We start from the raw sequence: 21338 nt of genomic DNA, 5'->3' as shown, positions 1-21338 counted from the left end.
GAACAGGCAGACTGACTGAAATACACTGCTGAGGGGAGCAGCGGGCGAGCCAGAAGTGGTCTGCTGTGCCATGGGGATTGAACTCATGCTGCAGTGGCTGCGGATAGCTTCATAGGTTGCATCTCAACCCCTTGTGCCACCAGAGAGGCCCTGTGTTAGATGATTTTGTCCGACTCTAGGTAAATGTGAGTGTTCTGAGCACATTAAGGTAAACTATGCTAAGCCAGTGATGTTCAGTAAGTCAGGTATATTATGTATTACTTCTGACTTGTGATGTTTTCAGTTTGCAATGATTTATTGGGACATAATCTCATCATAAGCCTAGGGAGGTCTGTATTTCTGTCTTCATCTATAAATATTATCCTTCTAAAAAATCATTTTTATTTTTCACTGAATGAAATTTCTCAATTTATATGATACTCTAAGAGAAAATTAAACCATTTTATAAAGAACATTATCTCTAAGAGAAAGCTTTAATCTACTAAATGATTCCCTAATAGCATGAATAATTATTTCACACTGAAAGGTCCATAGGCCCATAGTTTACCAACGGGTAACACAGACACCAGCACATCTGATGAGCCATCACTTTGTCAAGTTTCACTGTTTTATTCAAATAGCAATTAATTTATTAGGAACCATTCGTTAACAATACAGAATATTTTCCCCTTTAAATTTCTCCATTAAATGAAAGCTCATGTTAATGTTTTACAAGTAAAGACTTAACCTAGTCTTGTATTTCCCAGTTTTGAACAATTAATTCACTATTTTCACTCTTTCATTTGTTTCCAGCTTAGGCTAGATTATAAGTGTAAAGCAACCAACCCATTCTGAGCAGGTTTATGAACGGTTCTTCGCCATGGTTTGTAGTCGCTCCAACACTCCTCCGTACACTCCACTCCTCCACCGTTAACACCGCACTACCACCACACCGCACTCTGCTGCACCACCCTTATAAATCAGTCTCTTAGCTCAGGTGGACCCACTTCAGGTACCCGCCATCAGGCATGCACCCAGGATCACAGGGCTCCCTCATCTATCCTGATGGCGGAAGGGCAGAAAAGCCTGATACCTTGTACCTTACCCTACAATAAGTTTAGCCATTTCATTGATGATTTAAATTTCTTTCTCTTCAACTTTTTCATCCTAAATATTGGTTTATGGAAGCTGAAACATGTTCTGTGCTGGTCACTCTATTAAATATTTTTGCTATATATTTTGGATACAAAAACAAGTATTTATTTACTATTTTATTGCCAGAAAAAGAATCCCAGGCAAAGACAAGCAAAAAAGAAAAAAAAAATGAAAGAAAATACTGTATCTAGAAAATTTTGTGTAATTTATAAATCTATATTAAGGGACAATTGAGGAAGCTTGAATTTTAGGAAATCAATAGCCAGATCACAAGGGTATTCTATTTCCTGAACATATTAAATAAAAGGAATGGCATAATCTCATTTGTGTTCTTCAAAAGCCACTTTACAGTGAAAGATTTGAAGAGGAAAAGCTCAGAAACAAATTGACCACTTATGGGCTATTCTGCTATTTTTGGAAAGATATAACAGAAGCCTATAGACTCTAGGAGCAAAATTGAAAGGAAAAAAAAGGAATATAAGATAAAAAAAATTCAGGAACAGAACGAAAAAGACCAGATAATCAGTAAAAGGTTATGGGTATTAAGATAAAGAAGGAATTCAAATTGACTCAATTTTCCAATCTGAATACTCAAATGAATAGTAATTCTAATTAGGAGGGCAGGAAATACAAATGAAGGATCACAAGTTTTAAGCATCTGAGATAATGATTCTAATACCTGACCTGTTGACTTTGGTCTAGCTCTATAGATATATCAAACAAAATGGGTTAATGATGGAAGAATAGGTAACCTCTAAAATGGCTTCCAAGGGTCTCTGTTTCCTGACATTCAAGCTCTTTTATAATTCCCTGTACCTGAATGTATGCAGGATATGGTGATTCACTAAAGTGATGGTTTGGCACAAATAAATGACCACAAACTGGATGGAATGACTTAGAATGACAGAAATTTACTCTCTCTTAGTTCTAGAGGCCAGATATCTGAAATCAAGGGGTCAAATAAAGTTGCACTGGAGGTAGAATTTGTTCTTTGCCCTTTCTAGCTTCTGGTGACACCAAGGGACCTCTAACTTGTGGTTGCACCCAACCAGTCTTCTATGTGCACAGGGTCTTCTTATAAAGAAAGGCAATGGATTTAGGGATCATCCAGTGAATCGAGATGATCACACTTTGAGATCCTTAATTTAATTATATCTTCAAAGACTGTTTTTCCAAATTATGTTATATTCACAAGTACCACAGGTTAAGACTTGAACATATATGTTTGGAAGTCATCATTTAATTCGTCACAAGCGACATTTCCCAGATTTAGTTAGAGGAATATGGTTTCAGTGGTGAGCTTACTTTTGCTCTCTCTTTGAGTATTTGTCTGGGGAAAGGTAATTTGCAGACAGAGGTCCTTCCTGACTGCATCTGAGAGTGAACCCCTTCATCCTGGCTGAGCTTTGAAATGATGGTGCCTCCAGCTGACAATTTAATTGCAACATCATGACCCTTAGAGCCAGGGACATCAGCAAAGCTGAGCCTAGAGTCACAGCCCACAGAAACTGTAATAATACATAAGCACTCTAAAACTGCTAAGCTTTAGAGTGATGTATCAAACAGCAATAAAAAACTAATCAAACAGCCATAGAAAACAGACATGTCTAGGCTGGGTCAGCAATAATTAGGACAAAGCATGGAAATGAATTTAATTTTGCAATTAAGAAATATTTATGGTATCTCTATTAAACACTGTGGTCAGTTTATTTAGATATAAATTTACATCTGTAGTGATAAATGATGATGCAGTCCTAATCTTAGAACTTTATCTTAGAATCTCAGGAGATGATACACATGACCACCTGTAGGGTAAGGAAAAAATGTCAGGCTTTTCTGCCCTCCTGCCATTAGTATAGATGACAGAACCCTGCGGTCCTGAATGCATGCCTGATGGCGGGCACATGGAATAGGGTGTGGGCATAGGTAGATGGGATTCACCTGGGCTGAGAGTGGACTTTTAAGGGCGGTGTCACGGGGATACCAGTAGAAGCCGAAAGAGAAGAAGTCGAGAGAGAAGCAAGAGCAGAGAAGCAGAGAGAAGGCTGGAGAACCCAGAGTGAAGACCTGCTGGGGGCTGGGAGGCCTGCCAGCCCTCCAGCGCCCCTGCCTGCCATGTACCTGGTAATCCCAATAAAAACCTGCAAAACAACTGAGGACTCTGACTCCTCCTTCACCTGGTCTGCTGGATCATTAGAAAACCTGCTCAGTGGTCATTCCTGACCTTACACCACCTAAGTGTTGTGTCAGAGGAATGTAAATGGTGTTAAGATACATAATTATAGGGAAAGACTCTGATCCAAATTCCAAAAATTAGGACAGAATTTTTTGGAGAAGTAGAATTTTGAATTCCCATAAACTAACCTACTTAAAACTACACTCTCTATCCTTTCAACATCGCATTATTTAAGGCACCTGTAAGTGTTAAAGAGACTTTTCCTGTCATTCTATTAAGACTTCTAAAATAGGGCCTCCCCAGTGGCGCAGTGGTTGAGCGCTGGGTTGCGAAGCTGCCCGCGACCTCTGCGGCGCCGGTTCGATCCCCGGCTGCTCCCCGGCCACCTGAGGAGGGTCCCACATGGCGCACAGACCTCTCCTGCCGCCCACTGCTCCCCTCAGCTGTGTACTTCGGTCCTTCTGCCTGCTCTGCTCCCCGCTCTGGCTCTGGTGAATTCTCTCACCCTCCCGCGCTTCTGACTGTACCCAGTGCTTGTATAAACAAACAAACAAACAAACAAATAAATAAAACATGCCTCTATTAAAAAAAAAAAAAAAAGACTTCTAAAATAAATTTTTCTAAGCTCTTAAAGCAAGGACATACATCTTCTTTTGAGACTGCTGGAAAGGCTAAAGCTAAGTCATATATCCCAGTGGTTATGAATCAATTCTTTATCAATTCTTTATCTCAGAAGATGTTTTTATTTATTACACCTGTATTTTCACTTTAAGGAAGCCCAATCACTTATAATTAAACCTCAATGAATCTTCAATTATATAAGGAATTACAATGAAATTTAAAAAACAAAACAAAACAAAACACTGAGTGCTCTAGCAAAACAGTGAGAAGAGGCAGAAAAATTTTCAGTTTTCAAAATGAAAGACTAGAATCCTACTTTTGCTATTTCCTATTTTGATTGGTGCCATCAACAAGCCCCTCTTGCCTAAAAGACCTTCTTAACCTCCTACCACTGTCAAATCTCATCTCTCCAAACATTTATTTACACTTCTCTCACCTTTGAAAGTTTCCATTGTGTAGGGTATGGGAAAAAGTATCAGGCTTTTCTGCCCTCCCACCATGCCATTAGAATAGATGATGGAACCCTGCGGTCCTGAATGCATGCCTGATGGTGGGCACTTGGAATAGGGTGTAGGCATAGGTAGATAGGATTCACCTGGGCTAAGACTAGGCTTTTATGGGCAGCATCATGGGGATGCCAGTAGAAGCCGAGAGAGAAGCAGAGAAGCAGAAGCATAAAAAACCATGAGAGAAGCAGAGAGAAAGCTGGAGAGCCCAGACAGAGTGAAGACTTGTTGGGGGCTGGGAGGCCTGCCAGTCTCCTGGCCTCCCAGTACCCCTGCCTGCCATGTACCGGGTATATCCCAACAAAAGCCTGCAAAACCCACTGAGGGCTCTAGGACTCTCCTCCTTTACCTGGTCTGCATGGGATCATAGAAAACCTGCACTGTGTCCATTCCTGCCAATACACATTGCTACTTTGAATGGTTGCAAATTTTAAAGACATTGCTTCTTGACTAACCTTGATCAAGCTTTGTGTCTTTGGGAAACCTCACATACTGATAAACTAGTATCTGCATCTTAACATAATTAGTTACCAACTAGTCTTTTTTGAATATGATTGAATTGTTACACTGTTATGATATGTTATACTCAATTGTTCTGCATTCATGTTTTATCCATGACGTTATAAACTCTTCAGGGATGGGGATCATGTCTCCCTCACTTTCTTTCTAGTTTCTAGCTTAGTGCCTGGCAAATAGCAAGAGCACACAAATGCTAATCAAAATAAAAGAAATTGCCTACAATTATTCTCCTGTGCTTTAGACTTGCTTTCTCTTTAGTTTGACACAAACACCACTTCTAGATTAAGGTTCTAAAAATGCATTTTAGATCATTTTATACCCTTAAAATTGTCCCTCACTATCTAGTGATGAAATCAAATGCTTAAGAATAGGAATCCAAATCACGAAACGAAGTTCTCACTGCTCTGCTATATTATCTTATCCTTTCAAATTCCTGAAAATCCCTTGTGCCATCTTAATTGTGCATCTTTGTTCCAATCTGGCCATTCATTTAAAACCATTTAAGTCTATGCCATATATTAACCCACACTGGAAAATATTCATTTCCTCAAATAGAACAAAAATTTGTTATAAAATCAATAAAGAAGGGCCTCCCTGGTGGCGCAAGGGGTTAAGACACAACCTATGAAGCTGTCCACAGCCTTTGCAGTACGAGTTCGATCCCTGGCCAGGGAGCTGCCCACATGGCACAGCAGACCTCTCCTGACTGACCTGCTGCTTCCCTAAGCAGTGTATTTCAGTCAATCTGCCTGTTCTGTTCCCCACTCTGTCTCTGGTGAACCCTCTTACCACCCCCCACACCTCTGGCCTGTACCCCAGCTCTTGTATAAATAAATAAATCTTTACAAAAATAAAATTAAATTAATAAAGAAATTTAACAGAGTATACATCAATGTCATTCCAGCTTTGTTTAAAGGGAACAATCAATAAAATAAAAATAAAATGATATAGAAAAAATGATAACAAAAGTCATTTTTACAAAACAGGCTCGTTTGTGATTTTAATTTTTTTTTTACTTTTATATATTTTATCATTTTTCATAATATATCTTTTTTAATATTTGGTACAAAATAAAAACATATTTTACAGTTTCAAATATTTTTTTTTTGAAAATGGTGATAAGTATATAATCACTATTCTTACCTGGGTATGCTCAAATTTAGTTGAAATAATATGCAGACACTTGATTTTGGACAGTTTCAATCATACAGCTGCCATCCAAGTTCTCCTTCTATGATTATCAGTCATAGAAAGTTACCTAATAAGAAGAAAACAATGGTAAAACATGCAATTTTTTTAAAAGGTAAAGTAGCAGATTGCTAAAGGACAAATAGCAAGATTGCTAAATAAAAAGTTAAATATTTTAAAACTCCCAGGCATGTTACTATTAAAAGAGTGATGGTTGGTTGGTAATATATCGCGTTCTCACTGGGGCTGTCTTAGAATTAGCCTCAACCCTCTCCTTCACATTTTAGCTCATTAGACTAACCAAGCACCCATCCTGACCCTGATTAGAAGATGAAACAATGCTAGAAAGTACTTGTCTGTTGTAACGTTCATTCCACTTTTATTGCTATGGAAAGGAATTAAAGTTGATTATACTTCTATTCATCCTGATGCTGTAACTAGAACAGAGACAGCAGCTGGTTAAGACTTTATAAATTTTTATTCCAACAGACAAAAGAGAAAAGTTATTCCAGAAGCAAAAGCATAAATATGCCTTCCCTTAATTCAATTATTTCAAATATACCTTTGATATAAATTCAAATAGTAGCAGAAAAATTCATAGAATATTCACAGTGTATTTCCATTTTAAATGATTCTTAAAATTTTAGTATGAACATAATACTCAATTTATACTCCCTGTAACAGAGACAGGAATAAAAAAAATAATAACATCTTTAAAACTAGGCAAGTAGGTGTATATGATTTGAAAAGAAGATGTTTATGGGGGACTGTTTCACAAGAAATTTTAATGCAAAGTAATGCTGTATCATGAAGATTGCTGAATATCATACTATGAAATTTGGATTTTACCCCAAAAGTAATAGGAATATGATAAAACATGAAAGTGGCATGATAAAATATATGCTTTAGGAAGATCATGCAGCAAATGTGGCTCTGAAGAAATGATGAGAAAGAAGGTGTAGGGGCAGGAAGACCACAGAGCAGGTTTTCTGTGATCCCATGCAGACCGGGTAACAGAGGAGTCAGAGTCCTCAGCGGCTTTTGCAGGTCTTTTATTTAGATTTACCAGGCATATGGCAGGCAGGGGCGCTGGGGGGCCGGGAGGCTAGCAGGCCTCCAGCCCCCAGCAAGTCTTCATTCTGGGCTCTCCGGCCTTCTCTCACATTCTCTCTGCTCTTCTCATGGCTCTGCTTCTTTCCCGGCTTCTGTTTGTTCTTGGCTTCTTCTCGGCTTCTGCTGGCGTCCCTGCGACACCACCCTTAAAGCCCAGTCTCTCAGTCCAGGTGTACCCACTTCAGGTGCCCGTCATCAAGCATGCAGTCGGGACCACAGGGTTCCCTCATCTATCCTAATGGCGGGAGGGCAGAAAAGCCTGATGCCTTTTACCTACCCTACAGAAGGTAAGACAAGCAAATTGTGTCTTAGATGTTTGTGTATATTTGTTAGATGATAATGCAAAAATACAATAGACCCAGAGCATTCACAATTTTAAGGTATATAACAATAATCATGCTTGGGATTTAATTTATGTAGAGCAAGAACGCCCTGATACTCTCACAGATGTCAGCTGCACCATGAATTCTCAACACCTGCTATTGTTTCACTTACATTCTAAGTTCTCTACCTCAGTTCTTGGTAGGAAAAAGGAAAAACAATGATAGTGGATGAGACCTGGCAAACGATTTCAGAATTAATAACAAATTTAAATCTACCTATTTAAAAACAAATTCAAACTAGTTCTTTCCTCTACTTTTGACATGAAACTTTTATAAGCACTCTGAAGCTGTCACCAGCAGGAAATTTTCTTAATTAAAAGAATAATTATCAAGTCATTCACTCTTTCTGCTGAAATCAGTAGAAAGCACATGTCAGTTTCTATAAAACTTTCAGTTATATTTTTCAGCATAAATGGATTAAGGTAGAGCCTTTGTTCTTTTTTTTGACATTTACTTTCCTTCACAAACTCTGACCTCTCACATATTAAGAGCATTTTTTTGGAAAACTCGGCTCAGTCATTGAGATAAAAAGTAGTGTCAACTGGGCACAGATTAAAAGTTGACTTCAGTTATTGAATGACATATGGCAGAGCAAAGTTCACACCAAGGTAGAGAAACTTTTTTTAATGCTAAGGAATTTGAAGAAGAAAATAAATCTGCCTTTGAAAAGGGATAGGAATGCCAACAATGTCTAGAGGGATAGGGAGGCAGGGGAAAAGAAAGAATAAAAGAGAAATACAAGAGAAAACACAAGAATAAGAGTAGCAGAGAAAGACACCTTCTCCCTCAGTTAGCAATCAATTCCTAAGATTTACTCCATCTGGGTCAATAAGGTGACTTGCACATTCCTAAGCAATGACCAGGAATACAGATTCCTGGAGAAACTTGGAGATACCGGTGGTCAATTCTCCTTCATCAGTTGGCTACTCCACATGATGAAAGGTGCAATCCACCAAGGAAAATCTGACCTATTACATACACGGTGTTAGGGAAATTTAGAAATAAACAGTAACTAAACATCATGTGACTTCATGTGTATTCATTTCAATGTATTCCTCACTATGGCTTCCCAGAAGTAAAATTGGTCAAAAAGTATTTGATCTTTTTTAAGTATTGCAATACATATCACCAAGTTGTACTAGAAACAAATACCAACTAGAAAGATGTACTAGAAAGATACCAACACAGACTTGTACCAGGAACAGATGATAATGCTAATTTGAAGTTCATTCCTTGCCAGCAATGAATTTTTACTATTTTTTTTCACAACTGGATTGCCAAAAATATGTCACTTCTTTTGAAATATATACTTCTTTAAGTTGCAAAATATATGTTGCTTATCGTTATAATTAGATCTTAGCTATAAATTAATACAAAGGCCTTAACATCCATTCCAACAAGGAAAATCTGACCTATTATATACACAGTGGTGGGGAATTCATTATCGAAGATGTTAAAGAATTTTATTTAATATTCCAGTATAATATTTAACAATTATTTAATTACTAACATTTCCTTTGTCAAAATATGTTATAGAGTTAATTAGGTTTAATTTTTTAATTAATCATTTTGTTATCATCTAACGCTAGGACTATTTTTAAAGCAGTGCATATGGATATCAGCACCAAGGTCTTTGGAAAATACAATTTTTCCCAAATTGTCCCCATGTCTTAAGCACCTTCCTTCCTGTCTGCCTTTATTCATTCATTCTATTTCTTACCAGGCTTCTTTTTCATTCTTTCTTACCATTCTTTTATTTCTTGTTTCATCTCTGAAGATGAAAATTATGAGAGTAAAGAATTACTATCCTTTACTGTAGCATTTTAATATATTAAAATACACTGCCCCGGTGGCGCTGTGGTTGAGCGCTGGGTTGAGAAGCTGGCGCCAGCTTCTGCAGCGCCCGCCGGCGAGGGCCCCACATGGCGCGCAGACCTCTCCTGCAGCCCACTGCTCCCCTCAGCAATGTACTTCATCACTCTGCCTTTTCTACTCTCTGCTCTGGCTCTAGTGGATTCTCTCACCTTCCCGCCCCTCTGACTGTACCCAGTGCTTGCATAAATAAATAAAAACCTTTAAAAAAAATACATTCTGATGATTCAAGAAAATATTTATGAAACAACTATGCTGAAAGCCACCCTAAATGTTTAAAAAACTTTATAAAACTATGCAAACATATTTCTGTATTTACAGAAATAGAGCACCCATTCAATAAAATATTAAGCATATTTGGAAATGACTACACAATAGAGGCTGTTTGATGAAGAAAATCAAGAAACTGAGGTTGATTCTCTAGTGAAAAAATGGGTCAGAAAGTTTTCATTAACGTGGATTATATAAAAAGTCATTAGTCTAATATTTCAAGTCTGTGGAGTTTAATATTCACGCTAATATCCATGAAGTGCATAATGAATTTAAAGGCAAATTTCAGTGCAATGTAATTCAGTGTTCTGATTTCCCACAGTTAAGGCAGGCAGTGGGGTGGGGAGTTTAACTAATCCTTATCTATTTTCAGTTAAATGCAACAGCACCATAATTGGATATAAGTAAGTTAAGTTATACAAATAATGTTCAGTAAAATCTGGAATACCTTTCATATTAATAAAATTCAGGACACAAACCTGTATCTATTGTTAAACCAATTATTATTTTATAATAGTAGTAGTTACAGAGATACTATTATCACAATATTTTATGTTTTGATAGGTTATGTTTCAAGCCTATCATGAGCAATCAAACATTTCCAGTATCAGGATTCTGCAATCACACTTTATGGTGTTCTATACCCAATATTAGGATACTATTTTAAGCTGCTGCTCTTTTTTTAAGCTGAGCAATGGTATTTTCACAAAAAGCATACATTTCACTCTTCATTTATTAAACGATTGCATACATTGTGCTTTCTTGGCCCCAACAGTGTCTCACCACAAAAACAAAAACAAACAAACAAAAAAAAAAACCACGCACACTGAACAAAAAACTAGTACCCTGAGTTTCCTTTGCAGACCTACACTGCTTCCCTCCTTTTTGAGAACTATGTTTTGCTAATATGTCCTGTGTGCTAGTTCCAAGACTGGCCAATGAGAGCACTAGGACTCTGGTCATAATTATTGTTTCAGGGATGGAAATGTTATCTTAAATTAAAACAAGGATATCAAATCAGAACCTCTTTTTAAAACTATTTAGAAAGAAGTATCCCTTTCCACTTGAGTTGACTAACTGAAGGAGTGAAAGCCTGGTGTTATCTTGTCTTCAGGTTTCCTGTCTTAAAATAAATCTAAATCAGTGGAAAAGAGAGCTATGAGTTAAAAAAAAAAAAAATCTAAGTGACTGGAATCTACCATGCCTGAAGCATCGCTATAGAGCTCTCAGTTATGATAACCAACATAATTGCTCCTTCAAATATATATTTACTAAGGTGCTATATATATTTTACTGAATTTTAATGTGATTTTTCCTTAAATTGATCTAACAGAGTAAAATAATGGCCAATAAAAGTGATTGACATATCTATAAAAAGTTTTCTACCAACAAGTTGTTCAGTTGCACTTTTAATGTTCTGAAGATATCTATTATTAGAAGCCACAAAAGAACAGGGAAGATCAGAATTAGGAGAACACAACTTATATACTTTAAAATGTTTGCATTTACTTTAAAAATGATATAGCGTGTCATCAAACTTAGACTGCAATATTAATCACATCTTCACTTCTGTGGAAGACAATATAAACATGATCAGTTTAAACAACTGTAAATAAAAGCAAAGAACTGATTGGCAGCTGAAGATAATTACTGTAATAATTCTATTCTAATGAGCTATTCTTTATTCTGTGGGAGGTTTTCACAAAGACAGTAGCTAAGTAAATCTGTGCTTCACCAACTGGTCATAAAAGTTTCTGGGGCAATTATCTATGTTGACACTTAGAACATTTATAGCTTTTTGCTGTCTGTTAAGGATTTTGATATCTACACAGTATCTGAATGATCTATCAAAACTAAAGACTTGAACTATCAGTGTTTATAGGCTTGGAAAAATAAACTCAACTTTAAGAGATTTTTATAAGAGATTGATGGATATATCAGATAACTGGGTATACAATTTCACAATTCCATTTTAAAGATTGGTTACACAAAATATCATAAGCCACCACAAAGTTTTCCCCAAATATCAGCTATAAATAATAAAAGTTTAGCTTGCTAAAATTCATTTTCTTCATTCTTCCCTTGAAAAAAATGACCATTTTTGTTTCTTTTCAAATAGATTCAAGTACAACATGTTATCCCAATGTGCAATGCTCCCCAAAGATATCTGAGCCTTCTCTAAAATGTTCTTGTTCATTTTTGCCACTCTCATTCAGATCTCAGCCCCATCTCAAACAGTTCAATAAACTATAATCACTGAAGGAGAATTATAAATATATTTTGAATCATTCCTTTCCCCAACTCCAGTGGATAAAGTGTATACTATAAAATAAATGTGGAAAATATTTATAATGAATAAGCATTATATTTACCTAAGCAATGAGCATTTTCTTCTTCAAGCCATTTATTTTTTACATTTTCCTCATCTGAAAGGAGTTATTGCTATGTTGACAAAATATCTGTCATTTTTCAGCTATTTGTCAGGTATACTATAGTAAATGAAGCAAAGAGGACTGCAAACATCACAACTGAGACTATTCTCCAAAAAAACAAGGTTTCAACCCCCACAACACAGTTAGTAGAGCATATATAGTATAGATATAGCAAGGTTCTTCTATGTTCACAGATTTATCAGAGTAGCAAAAAAAAAAAAAGTGGAAATGTCAACACAATTAGGTGAAGTCTTTGACAATTAAATATTTTAAATGAGCTTCGGTAAAAATAACATTTAGAGCACCTGAAACATGATGCTAATAATACTCTCTCGTGAGGTTATTTTCAAAGAAGTTATGTATGAAAACATTTTCCAGAGTGTAAGGTATTATACAAATATGAGATCATGTCACTTGTCAGTAAGGATACAGTCCAGGAGAAGTGATGATCTGTGTTGACAAGGTAAAAATTACAGCCAATTTTCCCATTTCCAACAAGTGATGTCAGAGTCCACTTGCACGAAAACTTTGCAAAGACTTTTCATGAGATTTAACACAGCCATAGGAAATAGATCATGTAATTCCAAGTATGTCTAATTTCTAAGTTGTCAGTATTTAAAAGAATAAAATGATCAAAGAGCAGTCTTTATAATGCTCTGGAACTTTAAGGGGGGAAATAGTGTCCTCGCTGGTGGCCTGAGGTTTAAGTTGTGCCATGACCGCGACAACCTGAGTTCAATCCCTGGCCAGAGAGCAAACCCACATATGGTGCAGCAGACCTCTTCTGTCTTGCCTGTTGCTCCCCTAGCAGTGTCTTTCAGGAAATCCACCTGTTCTGCTCCTCAATCTGTCCCAGGTAAATCCTCCCACCTCCCACACCTCTGGCCTACACCCCAGTTCTATGCAAAAATAAATAAATAATTTTAAAAAAACAAAGGGGAAAGCACTAGTACTGGCTATTGCAAGTCACTGCTCTTGAAAATTCTTAACGAAATAAAAGGGGGCAAACCAGTCCTCTTTAGCAACCACAAAGACACTTAAAATTGAATCAATACACTATGGCTTCATTTAACTAAGCTAATGATGATGACCTTACCAAGAGCACATACTATCTACGTTTTCTTATAACCATTTATGGCAAATAAAAAGAAAAAGTGAAGTGAGAGAAACAGAAAAAAATCTTCCAGTTTCACAGATTGCAGCAAAGAGGAAACCATGACCTAGATACCTGTTTGATAAGGGATTTCTCTCTCTCTCCAAAATATGACTGAAAAATAGCTGACAGTTTATCATAATTAGACTACGCTATCATAAAGATGCTTCTTCCTTACTCCACCCATTCTATTCATCCGGTCAACTTATTGAACACTCAGTGCTGTGTTCAATAAATTCAATAGGAGAGTCTCCCTGGTGGCACAGGAGTTAAAGACAGCACTATCAAGCTATTGGCAGCCACTGCAGTGTGAGTTCGATCCCTGGCCAGGGAGCAAACCACCTGGTGCAGCAGAGTTCTCCTGTCTTGCCACTGCTCCCCTCAGCAGTGTATTTCAGTAGATATGCCTGTTCTGCTCCCCACTCTCTCTGGTGAATCGTCTCACCCCCTGCACCTCTGACCTGTACCCCAGTTCTTGTATGCATAAATAAATAAATCTTTAAAAAATAAGTTCAATAAGAGATACAGATGAAGAAATGCAACTTCTAAGCTAATAGCCATATAAGCAAATTATAAATTGCTATTATAAATGCTAAAATAGATGTTATCCTTGTAAGAATTTTCATCTAATTTAATTCTTAACTTTATTTCTAATTAAGAATTAGAAATAAATTAATTATAATAATTAGAATTATAATATATTCAAACTAGTCAGCTTCTGATGGTGAGAAAGATGTAAGATTATTTTAAATCTTCAAAATGTTTTTGTTCTAAAAACAGACACACAGACCTGGAACCGAATAGAGAGGCAAGAAATGAAGCCGCACTTGTATGAATAACTAATCTTTGACAAAGGAGCAAAGAATATGCAATGGAACACACTCAGTTTGTTCAATAAATGGTACTGGGAAAACTGGACCTCCACATGCAAAAAATGAAACTAGACCACAACTTCTCCCCATGCACAAAAATCAACTCAAAATGGATAAAAGAACTGGACATAAGACCTGAAACCATAAAATATATAGAAGAAAATATAGGTAAAACACTACAAGACATACATCTCAGAAATATCTTTAAAGACTCATCACCCAAAACTGTGATAGTAAAGGCAAAGATAAACACCTGGGATTACATCATACTGAAAAGTTTCTGCACAGCAAAAGAGACATTAACCAAAACAGAGAGACACGCCACTGATTGGAAAAAATCCTTGCACTCCATCCAACTGATAAGGGACTGATCACAATGATATAAAAAGAACTCACACGGCTCAACAAAAACAAAGTAAACAATCCAGTCAATAAATGGGCAGAAGAACTCAAAAGACATTTCTCCGAAGAGGAAATGCAAATGGCCAATAGGCATATGAAAAAATGTTCAACATCCCTTGTCATCAGGGAAATGCAAATCAAAACCACACTGAGATATCACCTCACACCAGTAAGAATGGCACATATCAAAAAAAAAAAAAAAAAAAAAAAAAACAAGCAACAACAAATGTTGGCGAGGATGTGGTGAAAAGGAACTCTCCTACATTACTGGTGGGAGTGCAAACTGGTCCAACCATTGTGGAAAGTTGTCTGGAGGTTCCTCAGTCTACTAAAAATGGAGCGACCATATGATCCGGCAATTCCACTCCTAGGGATCTATCCAAAGGACACAAGAACAGTGATTCAAAAGAGCACCTGCACCCCTATGTTTATTGCAGCACTATTTACAATAGGTAAAACATGGAAAGAACCCAAATGCCCAAAAATAGATGACTGGATCAAGAAGATGTGGTACATATACACCATGGAATATTACTCAGCAATCAAAAAAGATAAACTCATGCCATTCGCAGCAACGTGGATAGAGCTAGAAGGAATTATGCTCAGTGAATAAGCCAAAAGGAAAAAAAAAATCAGATGGTTTCACTTATAACAGGAATATAGAGGAACCAAATAAGGCATCAGTGTTAAAAAAAAAATAATGACAGTACAAAACACAACAAAGCAAAAACAGACAATTGTAAACCAGAGACATACTGCAGGGGAGGAGGAGGGAGAGAGGTGAGAGGGAGGGAGGGAGGAGCACAGGGGACTGTGGTGATGGTGCACGGGTGTCTTGGGGAAGGAAATTCTATGGGGACTCAATCTGAGGGGGTGGGGGGAAGCAAATAATGTCTAAAAATTGTAAAAAATGATAAATGTTAAAATAAAAAATAATAAAAGTATAAAATAAAATAAAAAAAAACAGTTTAATGTGGAAAAAAATGTTTTTGTTCTGATGGCATTTTATTTTCAAAACAACCCTGACCCAAATGTAGTGCCGTGTTTTCCTCCTTTTACCAAAAAGAAAAAAAAAAAATCAATGATGAGAGATGAGTTACAAAAATCAGGTGCAAGAATTCTGACTATTTTCACAAATAGAGAATAACACATTTAGCTTGCATGCTAAAATTCTGTGTAGTATTAATCAATTCAATTCACTTTTTTAGTAAACTGTGGTGTTTACTGATAATTCTGGGAAAGAAGAACCCTCATTCATTATAGTTAAGCATGCTCTTGTGAGAAAACTATGTGAAGCTCTGAAGTGCTTATAAAAATGAAATAATGAAGCTTTTTTCTATTAATACCTGCCAAGAATACCTACTACAGAATAAAACAGACACAGTATGAAGTATGCAAGAATATATCAAATGCTTGCATACCCATGAAAATTGCTGTCTAATCAAGAAAACTGTTCCATTCAACCCACTTATTTCTTGCCAGCTGAATTACAAGTGCAGCAATCATAAGCTTAATTTGATTAAAAACTACATTACTTTCTTTGTGCTTGGTACATAGGAAATTCTCACTTGATATTTAGGAAAGATTTGGGGAAAGGAAGGCAACAATTTGTGGGAAGTATAAAAACCTTACCAATATGTCACTAAGCCACACCTTGGCAAAATACTCTCTCTCTCTCTCTCTCTCTCTCTCTCTCTCTCTCTCTCTCTCACACACACACACACACACACACACACACACAGAGAGAGAGAGAGAGAGGAGTAGAACATATATTTAGAGACTAAAAACTCTGCTCAGCTTTTTGTCAGTTTTACCTGTCTAGTCTCTGAGTGCCTGCTCAGAGATTTTGCAAATAATTTATTCAAGGTAGTGACAACACACTGAGATGCAATCTTTGTCACTGTTTAAAAGGAGAAAGTCTTACCTATAGATGTCACCATTGTCAAGTAGTTTAACTCCCTGTATAAGTTGTTTATAAATTCTTTTTTTTTTTTAGATTTATTTATTTATTTATACAAGCACTGGGTACAGTCAGAAGTGTGGGAGAGTGAGAGAATTCACCAGAGCCAGAGGGGAGAGTAGAACAGGCAGAGTGACGAAGTACACTGCTGAGGGGAACAGCGGGCGGCAGGAGAGGTCTGCGTGCCATGTGGGACCCTCGCCTGTGGCCGGGGATCGAACCGGTGCTGCAGAGGCTGCGGGCAGCTTCGCAACCCAGCACTCAACCGCTGAGCCACCGGGGAGGCCCTGTTTATAAATTCTTAAGAAATAATTCATAAAGTGATGTATGGGAATTAAACTGGAAGGAATATTTGTGAATTAAAAGAGGAGAATGACAAGTAAAACATTACAAGCAGCAATGAGATCCAAGGAAAGGCTAAGTGTGAAAGATATTTCTTATTCATTTATTGTCTTATTCAAGATAAACGTACACAGATAATAGAAGGTTACTGGGGTAGGTGCTAAGGGTCTTCAAATACTGCATTCTTTGTGCCAAAATAACTTCTCACTAAGCTCAAACTCACCATCTGTTGCTCTCAAAATGCCTGATATCCCTTTAAAACGGCCCTCCATGGGTCCTGCCCTCATCCCTTTCTGGAAAAATAACCTATCTTGGCACACTCAACATAATCCTTCCCCTCTGAGGAGGTTAAGGTGACTTAAGCAAAGTTAAGACCAGATCACTTAAGGTTTAAGTGGAGACCTTGTGCAAAAGGTGCACCTAAACAAGGCAACAGTTGATCACTTGGATCAAGAAGATGCTCTAGAATCTAAACAAAGTATGGAAGGGAATCAGACTACCTATGACAGAAGCAGAAAACAAGACACAAATGGAGACCAAAAAAAAATCACATATGGAGAAAGGTGCTTCACAGGTGCTAAGAGGCAACAGAAGTCATGAAAACCAACAACTGAGTGGCCAGAAATGGAGTCTGCACAGGGTAGAGAAGCACACCAAATAAAGAGATCGTGGGTGGGCAGGAAAAGTCAAGAGAAGGGAGCTCTGTTATTCCAACTAGAAGAGCTGCACCAGTTACTTCACATTTCTTAGTGCATTTTCCCAGAGTTCACTTAAAGGCTAAACACGTGGAATTCCAGTCTTCTTCATTCCTGAACTTAACCTTACTGTGGTAACTTGAGTGAGACCTTATCTTTGCATTAAAAGACCCTAACATCATCTTTTCTATTTGATTTCCTTAATATCCACCAAAGGAATGAGTCTTGAAACTATAAATGATCAAAATTTCATCATATAAAAACTGGCAAAATTGTATACTATCAAATTAAGATACTTTCAAATAATTATACCAATCCAATAAAAGGGGGAGGAGGAAGGCACACAATTTGTTATATATTTGAAGTCACTGAAAAGCTGTAATCTCCAAAAAAGAAAATATGTTCTTCATTTGCAGACATCTGTTCGATAGCTAATTCAAAATTGAAAACAAACAAACTGGAGCCATAATTTTTTCTCTTTTTCACAAGAATAATAAACATGATTTTTATCTATGGCTTCTGTATTTTCTTTGTTGTGCTTAAACATTTTATTTTTTTTTCCATTCAAGGTTAAATTAAATGTATCCTCACACTACATCAACGTGGCATAAAAATACATTTCCTCAATTTCATAGATCCCCCTCAACACCAAGAAAGCCCAGATATTTCCCCCAGATTATTCTTAGGTGGTTAAAGCTTAGATTTTATTGTTCAACATTACAAAATACTATTGTTCAACACACAAAATTCTTACCAAGCTTACAAAATCATACCCTGCAGCAGAAGGGAAAGAGGGTGAGGAAAGGGAAAGAAGCTTGAAAGGAAACAGAGGGAGGGAGATGATGTGCGAAGTATAGAAAGGAGAAAGCCAACAGGATGCAATGGGGAAAGTGAGAGGAAGACTAGTAGTTACAAGTACATCCATGGAAGATCTTCACATCCTTCTACAGATTCCCCACCCTTCTACTCTAGCACCAAAGCGAGTTAGGAAAATGAACCTTAGGTTTTAACATTTCTCATTCACTCACGTCTATGCCTCTTTTTACTGATGAAAGACAGTGCTGATCGTATGAGTCACAACCTCTTCCCATTTTGATAAGAGAAAATAGACACCCACATTTCTAATTGTGCATCTCTCCCATGGGCCTCTCTGCATGTAACCATACCTGAGAATAAATTTACACTTCTGTCACACTTCCCCTTCAGAACTGAAACTTAACAAATAAATTCCACTCACGGGCATGGGCAGATCTGGACCTCAGAAAGAACACCTGTGAAAGCTGCAGGTGCCCACATATTAAATGCCATCTGATTCTCCACGGCTGTGCCACATGCACAAACTAAAGTTCCCGGATGTTTCAGTCTGGACTCCTGGGGATTAATCTATTGATATTTCCTCTTTGTGCCTAGAGGTAGTCTAAGCTAACTTGAACTTATACTGCTGTCCACCCCCTGGAACTGTCTGCCCTATAGCTGAGCAGAATTCCCAGATGCTTTCTTCCCTTAATCCATCTTGGCCAGCCCATAGAAACAAATGCCAAGGTAAGAGAACACTGAAAACATCCACTTAGCTGATATTTCTTTATTTTCAGGTAAATGTCAGACAGCAATGATAGAACAAGACAAGTTCTCTGTCCCAAGGATTTGTGTTCTATTCGCTACATCCATACGCTAAAATCTAATTATGTATACAGGTAAAATTACTGTCCATTTGACAAAAATATGTTAGCTCTCTTTTATACTACCTGGAGATAGACACGTTCCAAACTAGACTTCATTAGAAAATGGATGCTGATGCCAAGCGACCAGAACCATGAATCTGGCACTTAACATACTGCTTAGGATACAAATTCCTTACTTGCTATTGTTAATTACCTCTACATCTCTATGCCAGTTAGTAACTCAGGTAACCCTGGGAATCAGGAAGTGATTCCAAGCGGGCACTTTCTCTCCATGTAGCAGAAATTCCAACCCCCCACAAGGAAATCCAGTAGAACTTTCTCTGGGATTTACAAGCACCGATTTTCAAAAGGGTTTATTACTTGACCACTGTGAGCCGGATGACTGGATAGGAAACAACAAAGTTTTATTTAACTGGAATAAAATGACTCTCCCAAGCAACACAGTGGCAAGTTCTAAATATGACAGATGACAAAGTCACAGTAGTATACATTAAGCCCACTCTATGTAAATTGAAAATTTTAAATATTTCTTTCAAAAAGCAGCCACATTATATTTGCTAAAATTAAATAGAAGACCATAAGAGTCACTACATCACAAGTATAGGAAGTATGACTAGCAAGACCAATGCCACTGGTCAGCAATAAAAGTGTCACAAATCAGACAAATCTAAATAAGATCTAGTCTCCATGATTGCTAAAACTGCTCCTCTTGTAAACTACTCACATGGAAAAACACTCAGGTTACATTGTATTCTTCCGTTTACTCAATTTCATATATACGTTCATCTTGGGCAATTTACTTTCAAGAGCTCTAGAATCTATTCCATATTCTCCATCCTACTAGCAAATACTAATAATCCTTCACCTTGAAGTACTAACTCTACTTACCTACACTGTTTCTCCCAGTCCTTGCTTATCTTCTGGCAACAAGAACTCAGAAATGCTAATCTTAGACTGGACAGTATTTACACATGCTGATTTTTAGTGATGCAGATCTGACACATGCAATGTTACAATGCAATGTTACTTCAATTAAATTTTTTTTAAAGAAATGCCAATCTTGACTTTGCCCCTCCCCTAAGAATCCTGCAATGCTTCCTTGGGTCTTTCAGGATAAATTTTACTCTCCTCCATAATTCAGTGCCCATAAATACCCCACACTTAATTCTAATAACCATTCCTTGATGTCTATCAGTGCTTTCCATAGTGCCTGTCTACTGGACTCTATTCCCTGAGTAACCACATAGTTATTGCAAAGTATCTATGGATCCACAGATACAGTATCTTTTATACACTAAAGATTCTACACACAGAGAAATAATTGTTCAATGGTACAAAAGAATTCTTGAACATACCAAAAGCAATTAGATATTATTATTCAGAATTCTTACAAATAACTGACAAAGATGTTTTCTATAAGGAAAAAAAAAAAACAGGAAATGATGTTGACAGAAAAGTTATGCAGAGTTGGAAGGGTATTTTTCCAAAATTTTGTATTTACATACCTCCTGGAAAACTAAGAGTAGGAGGAGTTTTTATATCATTTGGATACTGTATTGTTTACCAGTATCTACAATCCATACTTTCTTTTTAAATTGGACAGACCCATCTTCTATTAATCATCGCCTTCTTTTTAGGTATTTATTCTATTTTAACCGGTAGGAAATAAATGGTAATAATTCTCCAGATGCTGCAAATGTTATTTATTTGGTGGAAAAAGCCAATGTGCATACTAAAGGAATCAAAGAATGTCCTACTCTCTTAGCCACTATTACCAATCAGCCTTCTAAAAAAGCTAATAGAAGAAGAAATGGAGAGACAGGATCTACGCTCCTATTGTTCAGAGGTTTGTGAAAGAAGCACAACCATTTCCTATCCTGGCACATTGCTAAGGGGCTATAGCTATTCTTTCTGTGTAAAGGCCTGGAGTCATTTATGAATTTAAATTTGACTTTAGAAGAACAAACAGAAACTATTAATAGGTTTATTTGTAAGTCCTGGAGGCACTAATAAGGGAA

At 37.0% G+C, this 21338-nt stretch overlaps 1 protein-coding gene across 6 annotated transcripts in view; it reads right to left on the bottom strand.

Annotated features, from left to right (window-relative positions):
- GULP1 (GULP PTB domain containing engulfment adaptor 1) overlaps window positions 1–21338 on the bottom strand; it is a 195969-nt gene that overhangs the window by 113980 nt on the left and 60651 nt on the right. For all 6 annotated transcript variants that reach the window (XM_054699920.1, XM_054699918.1, XM_054699921.1 and 3 more), the window contains one exon: window positions 6100–6214. The gene's annotated coding sequence lies outside the window, so the exon portion shown is untranslated. The remainder of the gene's footprint in view (window positions 1–6099; window positions 6215–21338) is intronic.

The sequence above is a fragment of the Talpa occidentalis genome, unplaced genomic scaffold, assembly GCF_014898055.3.
Source record: "Talpa occidentalis isolate TD23 unplaced genomic scaffold, MPIMG_talOcc4v2.1 talOcc4.3, whole genome shotgun sequence".
Classification (NCBI taxonomy): Eukaryota; Metazoa; Chordata; class Mammalia; order Eulipotyphla; family Talpidae; genus Talpa; species Talpa occidentalis.
Note: the sequence above shows the minus strand (reverse complement) of the source record. Positions and strands in the feature narration are given on the sequence as shown.